Source organism: Vipera ursinii, assembly GCF_947247035.1.
Source record: "Vipera ursinii genome assembly, chromosome: 1".
Classification (NCBI taxonomy): domain Eukaryota; kingdom Metazoa; phylum Chordata; class Lepidosauria; order Squamata; family Viperidae; genus Vipera; species Vipera ursinii.
In genome coordinates this window covers 123,309,318-123,324,666 of record NC_139512.1, presented here as the reverse complement: position 1 = coordinate 123,324,666, position 15,349 = coordinate 123,309,318, and the positions used below count along the sequence as shown (strand labels likewise).

The 15,349-nt window shown below is 40.2% G+C and overlaps 1 long non-coding RNA gene across 1 annotated transcript in view; it reads left to right on the top strand.

The window, feature by feature from the left end:
* LOC310632618 overlaps positions 1 to 15,349 on the top strand; it is a 378,391-nt gene that overhangs the window by 225,078 nt on the left and 137,964 nt on the right. The window contains exon 2 of the long non-coding RNA XR_014490885.1: positions 2,003 to 2,372. This is a non-coding gene — a long non-coding RNA (uncharacterized lncRNA). The remainder of the gene's footprint in view (positions 1 to 2,002; positions 2,373 to 15,349) is intronic.

The following is a 15,349-nucleotide window of genomic DNA, read 5'->3' as shown; positions in this document are numbered from 1 at the left end:
AGAAATACTATACTTTTAATAAACGTCAAAGACATTTAGGCAAGATGTATTGTATACATGTGTCTTGTTGATGATCATAATCATTATCATCATGGTGATACTATCTTTTCAATTGTGTCCTATTCTCATTGATTTTATGGACCATTTCTGTCCACATTTTGCAGTCTTGAACAGCTTCTTTCCATTGTTGTATGCTCTGGATGGAGTCTGGCCACTGTATGTTTTGGTGGCTTCATTTTTTTTTTGCTGCTGACCATTCTGAGCATAAATGCCTTTTAAAATGTGTTTGACTACATGACATAGTCAAAATAAGTAAGGCAGAATTTTGTGATTTTGCCTTCCAGTAATCACCCCACTACTTGCTTGTTTCTCACCTTTGCTGCCCAAGGAATGAATAGGAATCTTCTTCAACACCATAGTTCGAAAAAATCTATTTTCCTCCTGTCTAGTTTTTCTTATGGACCAACTTGTACAATCATAGGTAGCTATGGGAAACATAATAGTGTGGATGAATCTTCATTTACTTGCTAGGCTGATTTTCTTGCCTTTTCATATTTGATTCACGATGATCATTGTTCTGTGACTTTATATGATTCAGCACTTTGTTTCTGGACTGCACTCACTGCTTTGATCAATCCATGCTCTTAGGAAAGTGAGTCCTTATATGCATTTGATCTCTTCATCATCAACTGCTATTTTATATTTCCATTTTTTGCAGTGGTCCTGAGTTTGGTCTTGCTAATGTTCAGGAAGCGGCCAAATTTCTTGCTTTCTTCTTTAATCAGTTTGATCAGTTGTTTCAGGTCTTCCTGAGAGTTATGTCATCAACGTATCAAAGATTGTGGATGTTCCCTTCCAATCTTTGCTCTAATTTTTTTTTCTTTAGGTTTCAGCTTCCTCATGATCAGTTCAGCATACAGGTTGAATAAGAAAGGTGAAACAATATAACCCTGACACAATCCTTTCTCTATCTTGAATCAATCAGTGTCTCCATATAGTGTTCCCACAATAGCTTCCTGATTTGTGTATAGCGACTGCACCAACTTCAACGATGTGTTGGCACCCTTAGATCTTTGAGGGCTCTTTACAACTTGTTACAACTGACACAATCAAACGCTTTCTTGTAGTAAATAGAGCAGAGGTAGAGGTTCTTTTACATTCTTTAGATTTTTCTGTGATCTAGCATAGATTTGCAGTATGGTCACAAATGCCATGACCCCTTCTTTGAACATCTGGCAAAAGTTTGAATATCTGGCAAATCCCTTTCAATGGCTGGCAACAGACGTTGTTGTATACATCTTGCTAGTGTGAGGGATGAGAGCAATTGTGCAGTAATCCTTGAAGTCACCCTTTTTGCCAATGGAACTAACACTGACCATTTCCAATCCCATGTGTTTGTTTACCTTTTTTTTTTACTGTGATGGCCTCAGCAACTCAGCAACTCTGCTGGAATGGTATCAGCACCTGAGGGCTTGTTGTTTGGGAGCTGGCTTGTTGCCCACACAACTTCTTCCTGAAAGATGACTGGTTTTTTTCTGCTCCCCTTTCCACATCATTCTTTGGCAGGCTGGGCCTCTTTGTTGCTCACAAACATCTCTTCTGTATATTCTCACCATCTGTTCTTCATACCTTGTAGGTCAGTCTGTTCTTCAAATCCTTTTGATTTGCACAAATGCACTCCTGGAATGGATGGCCCTTCTGTCAGTTCTGTTTCTAGCTGCTTGCAATGCTGGTCCCAGTAAACTTCATTGTCTTTCCTCTCTGCTCTTTGGAAATCCACATTCAACCTCATTGCTTCCTTCAACTTGATGGTTCCTTGGTGCTCTCTGAGCTTGGTTGTTTTCTTGCAGACATTTCATTACCCGAATTTTTTTATTTTTTATTTTAATTCCATTTATATCCCGCCCTTCTCCGAAGACTCAGGGCGGCTTACAAGCTTAGCAGTAGCCTTCATTCTATGTATATGCCTGCTTATTAGGGCTTTCACACACACCCACCCAAGCGGCATTATTACAAAGTCAGCAAGAAAACATCTGCAAAGGTGCTTTGGGGTTTCCCCTCCCTTTTTCATCTGGAATTTTTTTAGTATTGATTAATTGTTTAGATTTTTTTGTTTTTCTTTTTGGGGAGGTTTTTTCCTCTTTTTTTCTTGGTAATTTACTCTTTCATCTGGAATTTTTAATATTGATCAATTGTTTGGAACTTTTTTTTGGGGGGGGGGAAGTCTTTTCTCTTTTTTCTTTCCTGGTAATTTAGTATAGGGTTTCTTTTCTTCTCATTATTCATCATATACTAAATTACCAAGAAAAAAAAGAGAAAAGACCTCCCCCCCAACCCCCTCCCAAATCTAAACAATTAAGGTAAAGGTAAAGGTAAAGGTTCCCCCGCACATGCGTGCTAGTTGTTTCCGACTCTAGGGGCCGGTGCTCATCTCCGTTTCAAAGCCGAAGAGCCAGCGCTTGTCCTAGGATGTCTCCGTGGTCATGTGGCCGGCATGACTAGACGCCAAAGGCGCACGGAACGCTGTTACATTCCCACCGTGGTGGTCCCTATTTTTCTACTTGCATTTTTATGTGCTTTCGAACTGCTAGGTTGGCAGAAGCTGGGACAAGTAACAGGTGCTCACTCTGTTACGTGGCACTCAGGATTCGACCCACCAAACTGCCGACCTTCTGATCGACAAGCTCAGCGTCCTAACCCATTGAGCCACTACGTCCCTCTCTAAACAATTAATCAATACTAAAAAATTCCAGATGAAAAAGGGAGGGGGAACCCCAAAACATTTAGCATCTGTTCAGGGATACAGGTCTTCTCTGGTATGACCCACATGTGGTTCTTAAAACAATTCAGGATACCATAATCTTTTACATTCAGGACTGGATGGTGCCTGATGAGCTATAAAGCTTGTTTATTCATAATACTTTATTATAATGTGATACTATAGCTGCATTAATTGTTTTATCTAAAGATAGCAGGAAATGCTTTCCATTCTTTGCTTTCTTTGTTGCTTTTCCAAGCTCTAATTTTGTTCATTGTTTCTGGAATTAGGAGGATGACCTTATGTGATCCAATATTCTAGAGCCAGTTTGCTATAGTGGTTAAAGCATCAGGCTAGAAGCATCTAGTCCAGTAGTGGCAAACCTTTTAGAGACTGAGTGCCCAAACTGCAGCCCCAAACCCACTTTGACCTATTAAAAGTGGACTTAGCCCACTGGTTGGGTGTGGCTGTGGTGGTCATGGCAGACTGGGTGGGCGTGAGCTCAATATTGCTCCTGGGGAGGGATCCCTGTGGGGACCGGGCAGTGTTGGGGAAGACACAGGGGGTCTCTGGTGGGTGGGGCAGTGAGCAAGAGAGTGTCTTGCTCAATGTCTTGAGGGGGGGAGGGGCAGCTACCCCCCCCAAAGGCTGCCATCTCATGAAAGCAGGATGAAAATTCCAAAAAGTGACAAGGAAAAGTTTTTAAAACAGAAGAGTATCTTGCAATGGTTTTCTTCCCTGGGGCAGGTGGAGGGCATGGGGGGAAGCTCCTGAGCCCCACAGCTCTTCTGAGGGGGGGGAGGAGGATAGTGGGGTGGGCCTGTGCTGGGATCGGGGCTCCGCCATGGCATTTGCGGCAGAAGAGCACAGGTCGGCAGCTGCCGTGACTCCACTTGCCTGGCAGGGCAGGGGTGCACTCTCACACGGGGATGTACATGGGGCTGCTGCCTTGCTTTCCGTGCTGTGCCAGGGCTGGCATGCATGCCATAGGTTTGCTACCACGGATCTAGTCCGATCTTAGGCATGAAGCCAGCTGGGTGATTTTAGGCAAGTCATTCTCTCTTAATCTTAGAAAGCAGGCAAGGACAAACTACTTCCAAAATCTTGCCAAGAAATCTACAGGAACTTTGTAGCAAGTTATTAAGAGTCAAAAACTGGCTCAAATGGGGAAAAAAATTCCACTTTCTGTGGATGAGTAAAAAGAACAGTTTTTGATCATATACTTCTTTGACCCTTACCTCTGATGTTACTTTTCATCTATCTATTTGTTCCTGGCTGAAACAACAGTAAAGTGGTCCAAGTAGAAGATTCAGCAGACATTTTTGTGATAATCAAAATAAAACAAGTATTCTTCTAAATATATATTTGGGGGGGGAGATAACAGGGGGAAATGCAGCTGTTTGGAGGTGTTCCCCTTCCCCCAGTTAGGGTGTGTGTAGCATAGGCTCACAGAAATATATTAGAGAATAGCTTTGCTGACCAATTTAGGGTATATAACAAACAAGGCTCTGTTCTTAAGTGTTTACTCTCCATTTAAGTTAAGCCATTTGTTGCCAGGGGTTTATTTTACCATAGAAATCCTAGCATTGTAAAACAGATGTAGGCTTGTTCCTAGAGGGGGGGGAGTTTTTTTTTAAGTCATTATGATTGCACCTCCCTAAGGCATCAGCTCCTGTAGCCGTCTGCAGAAAGGAGCCCTTTCAAGGCAGCATTTTCCCACAGACATCCATCCTTGATTATTTTATAGCTTTCAACTTTGTCAATGAAGGATGAAGCAAAAACAAATGGGCACATCAAAAAGCAAGAAGCGAAGAACAGAGATCTTTGTCTTATTGTTGTTCAACAAGAAAATAAAATAAACAGCAAATCTTGAGCAATGGAACAGGGACTGATTAATCTCTGACATTATTCTCTTCCCCACCTATATCTTCGAACCAGAATAGATATTCTTCCCTGCTTTTCAAATTCCACACCTTCTTTAAGTAGTGTTTACAGTTGACCTATTAAATATATTTCTCCATTACAAGCATCAACATAGGATTAGATTCCTATCCCTCCTTTTCTCTTGGGGTTCAAAACTGCATCTGTAGCAGTATTGCCTCTCACTTTCTCCCATTATACTGGCAGGCCTAAACTCACCCAATATGTTTCTCTGGTTGAAGACCTAGATCGGCACGTAGTCTCATACATTAGCTTCCACCATAGATCTGATGTCAATAAGATATTTTATGGCAGTATAGGTGGCACTTAGATCCTAAAAAATTAGCAAGTATGTATCCAAACTGCCAGCCCAAATGTTGGAGGTGTGGTTGTGAGGATGCAACGTATTTTCATATATGGTGGACTTGTAAAAGGGTTAAAGCTTTTTGGATTAAAATTGGTGGAATATGCAAAAAATATTCAAGAAAAGGATAAAGTTTTCTCCGCAACTGTTTTTATTGGGTATTATCACAGATACTACCGTTGTGGACACTAAGTTGATGTTGAATTTAATTACGGCAGCGAGACTGTTAGTAGCGCAATATTGGAAGAAGGAAGAACTGCCGACTATAGAAGAGTGGACTTTAAAAGTTTCCAACTTGGCGGAAATGGCAAAGATGTCAGCGTATTTGAAAGACCAATCACAACAGAGATACATTGTGGAGTGGAGAAGATGGATTGATTATATCCAGAATAAATATGGGACTAAAAAGTTTCATTTAGCATTTGAATAAGTAGCGGATATATATGATGTATAACTAGCTTGTAGTTATTTTACTAAGAGTTAAAGTGCGATAGAATTTAATATTTTATTGTTGTTTGCATATTTTAGATTATGTTTGTTTGTATTTTTATACCCTGTATTTTGCTCTGGGAAGTCGGGGAGGGGGGAGGGGAGGGGAGGGTTCGGGGGGGTTGGGGAGAGGGGAGGGGGGGTTGTATTCAAAAATGTATTGTAAAACTTTTCAATAAAAAAAGATATTTTATGGCAGCAAAGTTGAGCAAAGGATTTTGAAACACACACACACACAAACACACGCAGACAAAATCTGCTGACCATTAAGTAGGCCAGGTGTCTCAAAAACATGGTGCTCTCACTATTCTTTAGCTGGCATCCTTGTAGAATTGTCTTCCTTGGCATGGATATGCATGCTTAGAAGAATGGGAAAAGGACTAAGAACAGCCATGTCAAGCTTTTCACAAATATGGTTCACTTGGGAGTCTGTGTAGAGAGCTTTAAGGGGCACTTCAGTTGCCTGCTGATTGAGCCTTATTGTAATCCAACTACATCTTCCCTTCCCTTCTTTTCCCTTCCTGTATAAATACACATGCTTTTTACTCAAAAAGTCACAAAATCTTGTATATACAGTAGTATCATAAAATCTTGACAGTTCTCTTCTGCTGATTATTCTGGGCTTCTTCTTCTTCTTCCGGAAAGAAGAAGACATCCTTCTGTTTCTGAGCCAAAGGATGGCATAGGCATTTTTACTTTGAAGACTTGCCTGAATCAAGAGCTATTGTCTGCTCCTGCAAAGGTGATTATTTCATTGTGAATTTGCCTGTCTGCAATGGGGAAAATCACCCAAGAGCACATAGTTATTCTCTCACCTTTTAGTCTTGTGTAGTGTTGTTGGATAAGAACTTTCTGAGGATGGAAGGGCTATGCATAAATACCCTATGGCTCAGCCCCATACTTGGTTTCTGTGTATGGTGCTTATCCTGTTCCTATTATCCTTAGGGTACAAATCGTGATGTGTCTCTATTTGAATATTTAGGGTTTTTTTGTAACTATAAAGACTAGCTTGCACACTCTTACAATCTGATCATGCAGGTTCTTAACATCAGAGATGGCATGTGTGAACCACCCATAATTATGCTACTTTGCACAACTAATTTTTAAGCAACCATAAATAATAGAAATACAATTTAGATCAAGAATTTCTTTGGTGATGCTTTCAAATGTAAAAGTGTAATTGTAAATGAGTTGTTTATATACAGACCTAAAGCTGTAACTGTAAATTAGTTATTTGTATTTCCACTTATTTGGAAAAAGCAGTGTTCCAAAGCAAGTCCCCTTTGACATTGCAGCCTTGTTCCATGGACTTAGGATGGTATTTAAGTTGACTTTTGAGATCTTCTCTGTTCTCTTCTTATTAAAACAGAGGCTTTCTTTTAGCCTGTCTTAGTTGGCTTGATCAAATGAAGGTTTCCTATTAAATAGTGCTTCCATCATCTAATTTCAAGGGACATATTGTGAAGAGGGGTGAGGGGAGAAGGTCAGTGGTTCCCAGCAGTTGTTGGACACAGGAGCTAACAAGGCTCTCTGTTGATATAACAAAAGCAGACTACATAAATCTTCCTTCCTCCTTTTTACCCCATTAGGTTTAAGTCCCAGTCTTAGGAAAACACCGCCTTTTCTAATGGAGCTATTCAATCAGAAACAATGCTACTAATGTGTCTCTGGAGAAGGCAAGGCAGACACATTCCACACAAGAAGCAATTAGTTAAGAGACTCTATCATCCTTCTGTCTCATTTGAACATAAAATCAATGATAGAGCCTGGTATCATAGTTGAGCATAATGGGAAAAATTGGTGGATGATTTCAAAGATCTCCTACACCCCTGTCAGCAACCAGTTAAGATTTGCCACAATAGATAAACCAATCAGCAATCAAATCATAAAGAGCAATAACAATAGCACTTAGACATATACCGCTTAATTGTACTTTACAACCAGAGGGTAGTTTACAGAGTCAGTACTGCCCTCAGCAATCTGGGTCTTCACTTTACCAACCTTGGAAGGATGAAAGGCTGGGTTAATCTTGAGCTGGTGAGAATCGAACTGCTGGCAATGAGCAGAATTAGCCGGAAATACTGCATTCTAACTACTACACCACCATGGCTCAAATAAAAATGTAGACTGAAGGATGAGGTACTAAGATACAATGAGTTGCATTTAGCTGAGTCTCAAAATGTTCATATAGACTGACTTTTCCCATCCCCCTATGTTGAAGATGACTTGAGAATTGTGGGCAATGAAATTTACCACATCTGAAGGGAAGGCTGGCATGGGACATGACGTCACCAATTCAAAAAGAACTCAAAAGATATATGGCTAAAAATGCCATAAAAACACACAGCCATATACAGAAATACTAATGCATCAGGGAAATGTAAAATAAGAATATTTCAACCATCCATCATGAGTCAATAGGATCACAAATTGCTCCAACCTTTGACCTGTTTAAAAAGCCAACATTTCTAAAGGTTTTCTAAAGGATAGGAAGGTCAAGACCAATTGACCTGCAATGTTTTCATTCAATACTTTCCTTCATTTGGATATCAATAAAGTAACTCTCACAATGGGCCTATTACTTTACAAGTGCAAAGAAATTTATTAAGAGTATACTGGAAACTGTAATGAAATATTCTGTATTCTGCCTGTTTAAGAAAATGATAGAATTAAGATTCTTTAGTGTATTTATATCCATCCATGTGTGACTTCCACACAGATATATTTTTTTTCACAGAAACATTATGCAGAACAAGGTAAATAGTCAATGAATCTGCGCCGGCTACTCACATTGCAATCTCAAATCATAGTTTTGTCATTGCATATCATCTATCTATCTATCTATCTATCTATCTATCTATCTATCTATCTATCTATCTATCTATTTTCATCATCATTATCTATATCATCATCATCATCATCAATCATCTTTATATGCCACCCATCTCACAGAAACAAGATTCTAAGTATAAAATAATAAAGTACAAAATAACCATAAAAACAATAATTGCAAAAGTCCCAATTGCTCTAAATACTCTAAAATTAAAACAGACATATGATTATAGTAAAAAGCTAAAAGGGTAGAGAAAGCATAGATGTCACACACAATGTAGCCACCTCATTAAATCCACATTTTTGTAAGACCTCCAAGTCTGTTGACATAACCATGTTTTAAGGGACTTCCTGAAGGACATCAAAGAGGGTTCTCACTCCAAGCAGGCAATGTGGCAGAAAACCCTCCCTTCTCCCAGACAGGACCCAAAGCATACCGCTTCTACCTCATGAATGGATGGAAGTAGTTGGGAAGAGGTGGGCCAAGGCTTTATAAGTCAAAATAAGATCCTTGAATTGAACCCAGAAGTAAGCTGGCAGTCATTGATATGTTGGATCTAGATCAATATGTTTGTTAATTGCTCCTTTGGTGGAATACCAGGCCTCAATAAATTCACGTGTATGGCGGGTGTTGGCATGCCCAATAATTTTTAATTATTTAAGTAACAAGCATATTGATCTAGATCCAGCATATCAATCTGTAAGAAACCAGACCATTTGAAGTGACAATCAACAAGAGAACCAATCAGCTGCTCAGAATTCAAATATAGCTCCTAACAAACAACCAGTCACATGACCAACTGACCACACTGGCACACAAGACAGCTAAGGAGAATAGGACAAGGAAAGCCTACTGCTGATGTTACCTAGTTTGGAAATGAAATGTTCAGAAATTATAGTAAAACAAGCTAGGAGAACAAACCACAACCAAAAATCTAAAACCCCAAGCTACAAATATTTTCTATTATTACGGATGGATGAGCTTATCCAGTGGCTTCATATATATGTTGAATAGGAGTACTATAGTGAGTTCCGAACCCTGTGGCACTTTATAAAATTGGGGCCAAAGGTGGGACCTCTCACCTACCCATTGTTGACCTGGAATTAGGGAACAGTATAGGAAATATCAGTTGTGAATGTGCAGATGGCCCTACTGTCTTTGGGCTCTTGCAAAGTCCTGGATGCAGGGTCATGAAAGGCCAGCAAGGAAAATGCTCAATGTCCTGACCCACCCAAGAACATATATCTTTATGGAAACACCCAGAAGGGAACATGTTTAGTTACTTCTGCTATCTTATCTACAGTATGCTAGACTTACTGGGTGAAATCTTTATCATATGCGTGTCAGCTTTGCTGGATGGCTTGCTTATGTAACCAGAAAGAATAAATACAAGAATTTCTTGTCTTTTGGGGCTGCTCTCATTTAGAGGAGCCCATTTTTTTTGTTCAGCTGAATAAAAACGTAAAGCTTGAAGGCAACTTCTGGTTTCCGGTATTTTTTACTAGCAAAACCTCAGAACCTGCATATCACCATGAATGGTATTGACTCCAGAGAAAGGAGGAGAATGAGCACAGTAATGTGTTGCCCATCCCCAGTCCTCAGAGCCAGTCCAGAAGGATACCATGGTTGATGGTACTGAAGGCTGCTAAGGAGTCAAGCAGAGCAAGGATGCACAGCCCAGCAGAAGGGTGATCAGTGTTGTTGTTGTCCTATATCTGGGCCTGAATCCTGACGGAAAGGGATCCTGACTGATATTCAACTAAATTTATCTGATAAATATTTGGGAGGAATCTTAGATAAGTGGTAACATACTGAAAGGCAAAGATGGACATCAATAGTCTTCCTGAGCTTTCCTTCAATCTCCCAACATATCTTTGGAGATTCTCAGTCATCCAGGACATGGCTGTTTCGAAGGTGCTTTTTCAAAAGGCAACTGGACCTTGTTTTTCCTTGAAGATGTTTCACTTCTCATCCAAGATGCTTCTTCAGTTCTGCAATGCTTAGGAATTAATTGTTCAGTGCAACAGAAAGAACCTTCAGTTTTCTCAAGATTGAAGTTTAATAACTGCACAGGCAGTGACCACTGGCTTAGATGAGGCCAGTAAGAGACAGCTGTTCAGTTATGGTACCAGCCCAGTACTGGAAGGCAGTATTTCCCTGGATGCAATGGGAGAGTGGGGGAAGATAATTGCTCCTTCCTGCCAAAAGGAAGGTGATGGTATTCCATTGCCTTTTATGTTCTGCACATATTTTTTTCAGATAAATAAACCCAAATGTCTAGGGTAGACATGTCAAACACAAGGCCCGGGGGCCAGATCCGGCCCGTGAAGTGGTTTCATGTGGCCCCCGAAGCCATCCTGGAAAGAGTGAGGGAACGGCCCCCACTGCCTTGGCCCTGGCCCAGAGACCCTCCTTCTGCCAGAGACCCCCAGATCTGTCCCACTCCTGCCCAGGCCCCCATAGGCACCCTTGATGCGAATGATGTAGAGCTGGCCACGCCCACCCAGTAGGCCATACGCACTCCAGCTGCACCCACCCTGGCCATACCCACCCGGCCCCTTGAGGGCAACCGCAATGCTGATGAGGCCCTCAATGAAATTGAGTTTGACACCCCATAAATTAGCCACATAGAAATAATGAAATAAAAAATAACGAAAGAAAGAAACAGAGACAGTAAAAATGAAAGCATAATCTTCTCTTGAATATGATTTCCACAATAAAGAAGCACACGGAACGTGCATCAGTATTTTGCTCTTACTTTCTAAATCAGGGGTTCTTAATTTTTTTTAACCATCTCTCCTTTAGTGTAATCTATATATATATATATATATATATATATATATATATATATATATATATATATATATATATATATATATATATATATCACCTAATACTCCAAATACCTAAATGATCACAATGAACAATGAAAACAATATTGTATAATGAAACATCAGGAAAGGTGGGTGGCAAGGTTGTTACACTATTGTAACAATGTACTGATGTTGAGCCTTGGTGGAGCAGTGGGCTAATGCCTCCTTAAGTAACACCAGCTGCCTGCAATTAGTGCAGGTTCGCATCCCACCAGGCTCAAGGTTGACTCAGCCTTCCATCCTTCCGAGGTAGGTAAAATGAGGACCCAGATTGTTGGGGGCAATAAGCTGACTTTGTAATAATGCTGCTTGGGGTGTGTGTGAAAGCCCTAATAAGCAGGCATATACATAGAATGAAGGCTACTGCTAAGCTTGTAAGCCGCCCTGAGTCTTCGGAGAAGGGCGGGATATAAATGGAATTAAAATTAAAAATAAAATAAAATAAAAATGTATGCAGCTCCCCATTCTAGAGGTTGGGGCAAATATATGTTGATTTATACAGTAGTCTGTATACATGAGCATGCTTTTAGGAAAGCTAAGTCAAAATATACCAGAACTGATAGTAAGAAATCTACTTGGAGAACAGGTGCAATAAGTCAAAGAGGCTACTTTACAATCTTTTTATCTTCCTAAAAAGGATTATAAAACCCTCATTTTTCCAAAGCTATAAATGGAAACAAAGATCAATATCCAAGGTTGTTGACCTGATGTCAACAACCCCAGCATATGGAAGGTTGTGACTGTAAGGATAAGTAGCAAAGAAGATGAATGAATAAATAACAGAAATGAATGATGTTATAATGCCTGCAAAATAGGAGAAAGAGTAAGGATGTCCTTGCTATGGGTGCAGATCTAATATTTTGTCCTACTATATCTTGTTTATTTTCTGTGCTGTGCATGATATTGTCTGCTCTGAAAGGGAAGAACATGTTAAGTATGTACAATAAATAAGACTCACAAAGTGCAATTTTAGAAAAGAGTGTTGTTGCCGTTGGACAGACAAATACTGCCACCTTCTGGGTTTTCACAATGAGATGATCCAGTTAGACTTTTGTATTAGTAATAAGTTTATACAATTGTGTATAATGTATAAGTTGCTTCATACTTGCAGTTAAAAGTAATAATTGCTTTTGTACTGATTGTTTTCATACTGGGATTTTATTTTGCTCTTGTAATAATTAGTTCTATCTAATCTTAATTTCCCATTCTCTTAGGAGATGAGATAAAATTCAATACTGAAACACCTTTCTTTTTTAAAAAAATCCCCATCTGAACTTGCCTGAATGAGTGTTCACCACGATGGAAAAGAGTTATTACTTATCCAAATCACCCTAATATGTAACTACCAGTAATTCTAAAGAAAGCATTTCTTTCATCCTCCAAAATCAATCTGGCGGAATGGTTAGGTCTACCAGATTGTTTTTTCTACTCCATTGCCACAGTCCAGAGGTCATCTGGATGGCTACAGCCCAGATATAATAAAATAAATAATAACAATAATAGGTTGGAAGGGACCTTGGAGGTAATCTAGTCCAACCCCCTGCTCAGGCAGGAAACCCTATACCATTTCAGGCAAATGGCTGTCCAGTCTCTTCTTAAAAACTTCCAGTGTTGGAGCATTCACCACTTCTGGAGGCAGGTTGTTCCACTGGTTAATTGTTCTAACTGTCAGGAAGTTTCTCCTTAGTTCTAGGTTGCTTCTCTCCTTGACATTCTGGTAGATTTGAATCTTCTCCCAGTTTTACATAGAACCTCTCTCTTACTTTAATATCTCTCAAATGGGGAGTCTTCTTTCAAAACTAGGCCACGGTTCATTGTATCTGCTTTGCATGGAGAAGACCCAGCTTCAACTGATTTCTTCATTTGAAAGCATCATGAAGATGTGTGGATAGGGAAGACTTCTGAAACCAGGAATGGGAAATAATTAACTGGTTGGCAGACAGGATGATTTGACTTAATATAAATTATGAGTAGTTTCTTTCCCCACCCAGTTCCAAGCCAGAAAGTGAGCTCAGGAGACGAGACCATTTTAAGAGTTCTGACTCTCGCTTGTGTTTCAAAGAAAGAACTTGTTGGAAACCATATCTTGATCCTGTCACGGTCTGAATGAGAGTTGGGGGCAAGGTGGCCGAAGACAAAGTAGCTCTGTGATTTCACTTTCACTTGTGACGCCATGAACTCAAGCAGGCCAACGAATGAGATCTAAATCTCTTTGCATGGGGCAAAAGCTGGGTAATGAAATGTCTGAAAGCAAAACCACCAAGCTCAGAGAGCACCAAGGACACAGCAGTACAATCTAGGCCTGCAGGTGCTCTCTTGTACGTGGGAAGGCAGGCTGCTTATACGAAACGAAGAGAGGTTGTTTTGCCCGTGGGGACGTCCAAAGTATTTCTTCTGAATCATCTGGGAAGCATTTGCAACTCTCATCTATAGCACAGATCATACGTTGTTTTTTTTTTTTTACAGTGGGCTTGTTTTTCATCTACTGCAATTTTCTGACTGGCTGTTACCATATACCCGAAGGACAATGAGTCTTCTCTAGGAATGATTGTGGCTTGTCTGCGGGCAAGTACAACTTGTTTGTGGGTGTTACCCTTTTGCCAAATGAAGGAAAAATATATCCTAGGTGTTGTTTTTTTATTGATTGGTTTTATCTTTTTGAAAAAAAACAACCATGATTTTTCTATTACAGCATGTTTTCCTTTGAGTGAGTTTAGCTGTGGAATGGGCCTGTTTTTTTTTCTTCTTCAAATTTTAAAAATATTTGGGTTGGTAGTGTTAGATACTTGGTAAAATTCACTTAATACATTCTTTAAATTCCACATAAAACGTGTTTTAAGCCTTCTTTTCAAGAGTTTTTCCATTGCTGTTAAAACTCTATTTCATCATTTCTATGTGTTTAGTCTACACTGTTGTGAGTCATATTTTCCCAGAGAACAAATGTTCCTTTTAGAGATCCCTTATGAAATACAAACGACTGCATTTATAGCTTTTGGGACCTCGAGGCAGCATAATGGGGTGGGGTGAGATGGTGGAGATGTTTCCGCTTATTATTCTATAAAAGATCTAAGAGGTAGCTTGGAGTAAGAGTTAGTAACTCCAAGGTCATCCAGAGATTTATTAATGGCAATGAATGGCCCATTCCTTTGTACAAAATCTCTCATCCCATTTTTTCTGAAATTTTGAAAGGGCCCCAACAAAAAGAAGTTATTACTGTTGCAAATTTCATCATAATGTTTCCACAGATGGAATTTATACTTTTAAGTGTATCTTGAAAAATTCCTGTGATAAATTTTATGAAATTTGAAATGTTTTCCCTTTATAAGTCTAAAGCCAGTTTGTGAACTATATCAGATTTTGCTAAAGAAACAAAAACATGGATATCAGCTTGTGTTTCTCCTCCTCTAGGAATGCAGAGTAGGGAGACCTATTTTCTGATTCCTTCTTGGGATCCTGGAATCAAATTAAACCAGTTCACTTTTCAAGGTTCCCCTAGTGTGCCAGTTGCACCCCGTTTTGGACCGAGATGCCCTATGCACAGTTACCCACGTCCTTGTCACTTCTCGCCTGGATTACTGCAATGCTCTTTACATGGGGCTGCCCTTGAAGAGCACCCGGAGGCTTCAACTGGTGCAAAATGCAGTCACACGGGTGCTTATGGGAGTATCTTGGTACTCCCATGTTACACCACTCCTGCGCGAGCTGCATTGGCTTCCGGTTACCCTCCGAGTGCGATTCAAGGTGCTGGTAATAACCTTTAAAGCCCTACATGGCTTAGGCCCGGGGTACTTGCGAGACCACCTGCTGCCATTGTCAACCTCTCATCGCCCGGTTCACTCTCACAGAGTCAGCCTCCTCAGGGTGCTGTTGGCCTGGCAATGCCGGCTGGCGACCCTCAGGGGGAGAGCCTTCTCTGTGGGCACACTGACCCTCTGGAATGAACTACCCCCGGAGCTGCAGATGGCCCCTGACCTTCGGTCCTTCTGCCGTGACCTGAAGACCTGGTTGTTCCAACAAGCGGGCCTGAACTGACTATGTTTTTTAATTAGGCTTTTTACTGGGTTAAATTGTCTTGCATTTATTGCATCTATTGTTTAATTCTTTTTTAAATT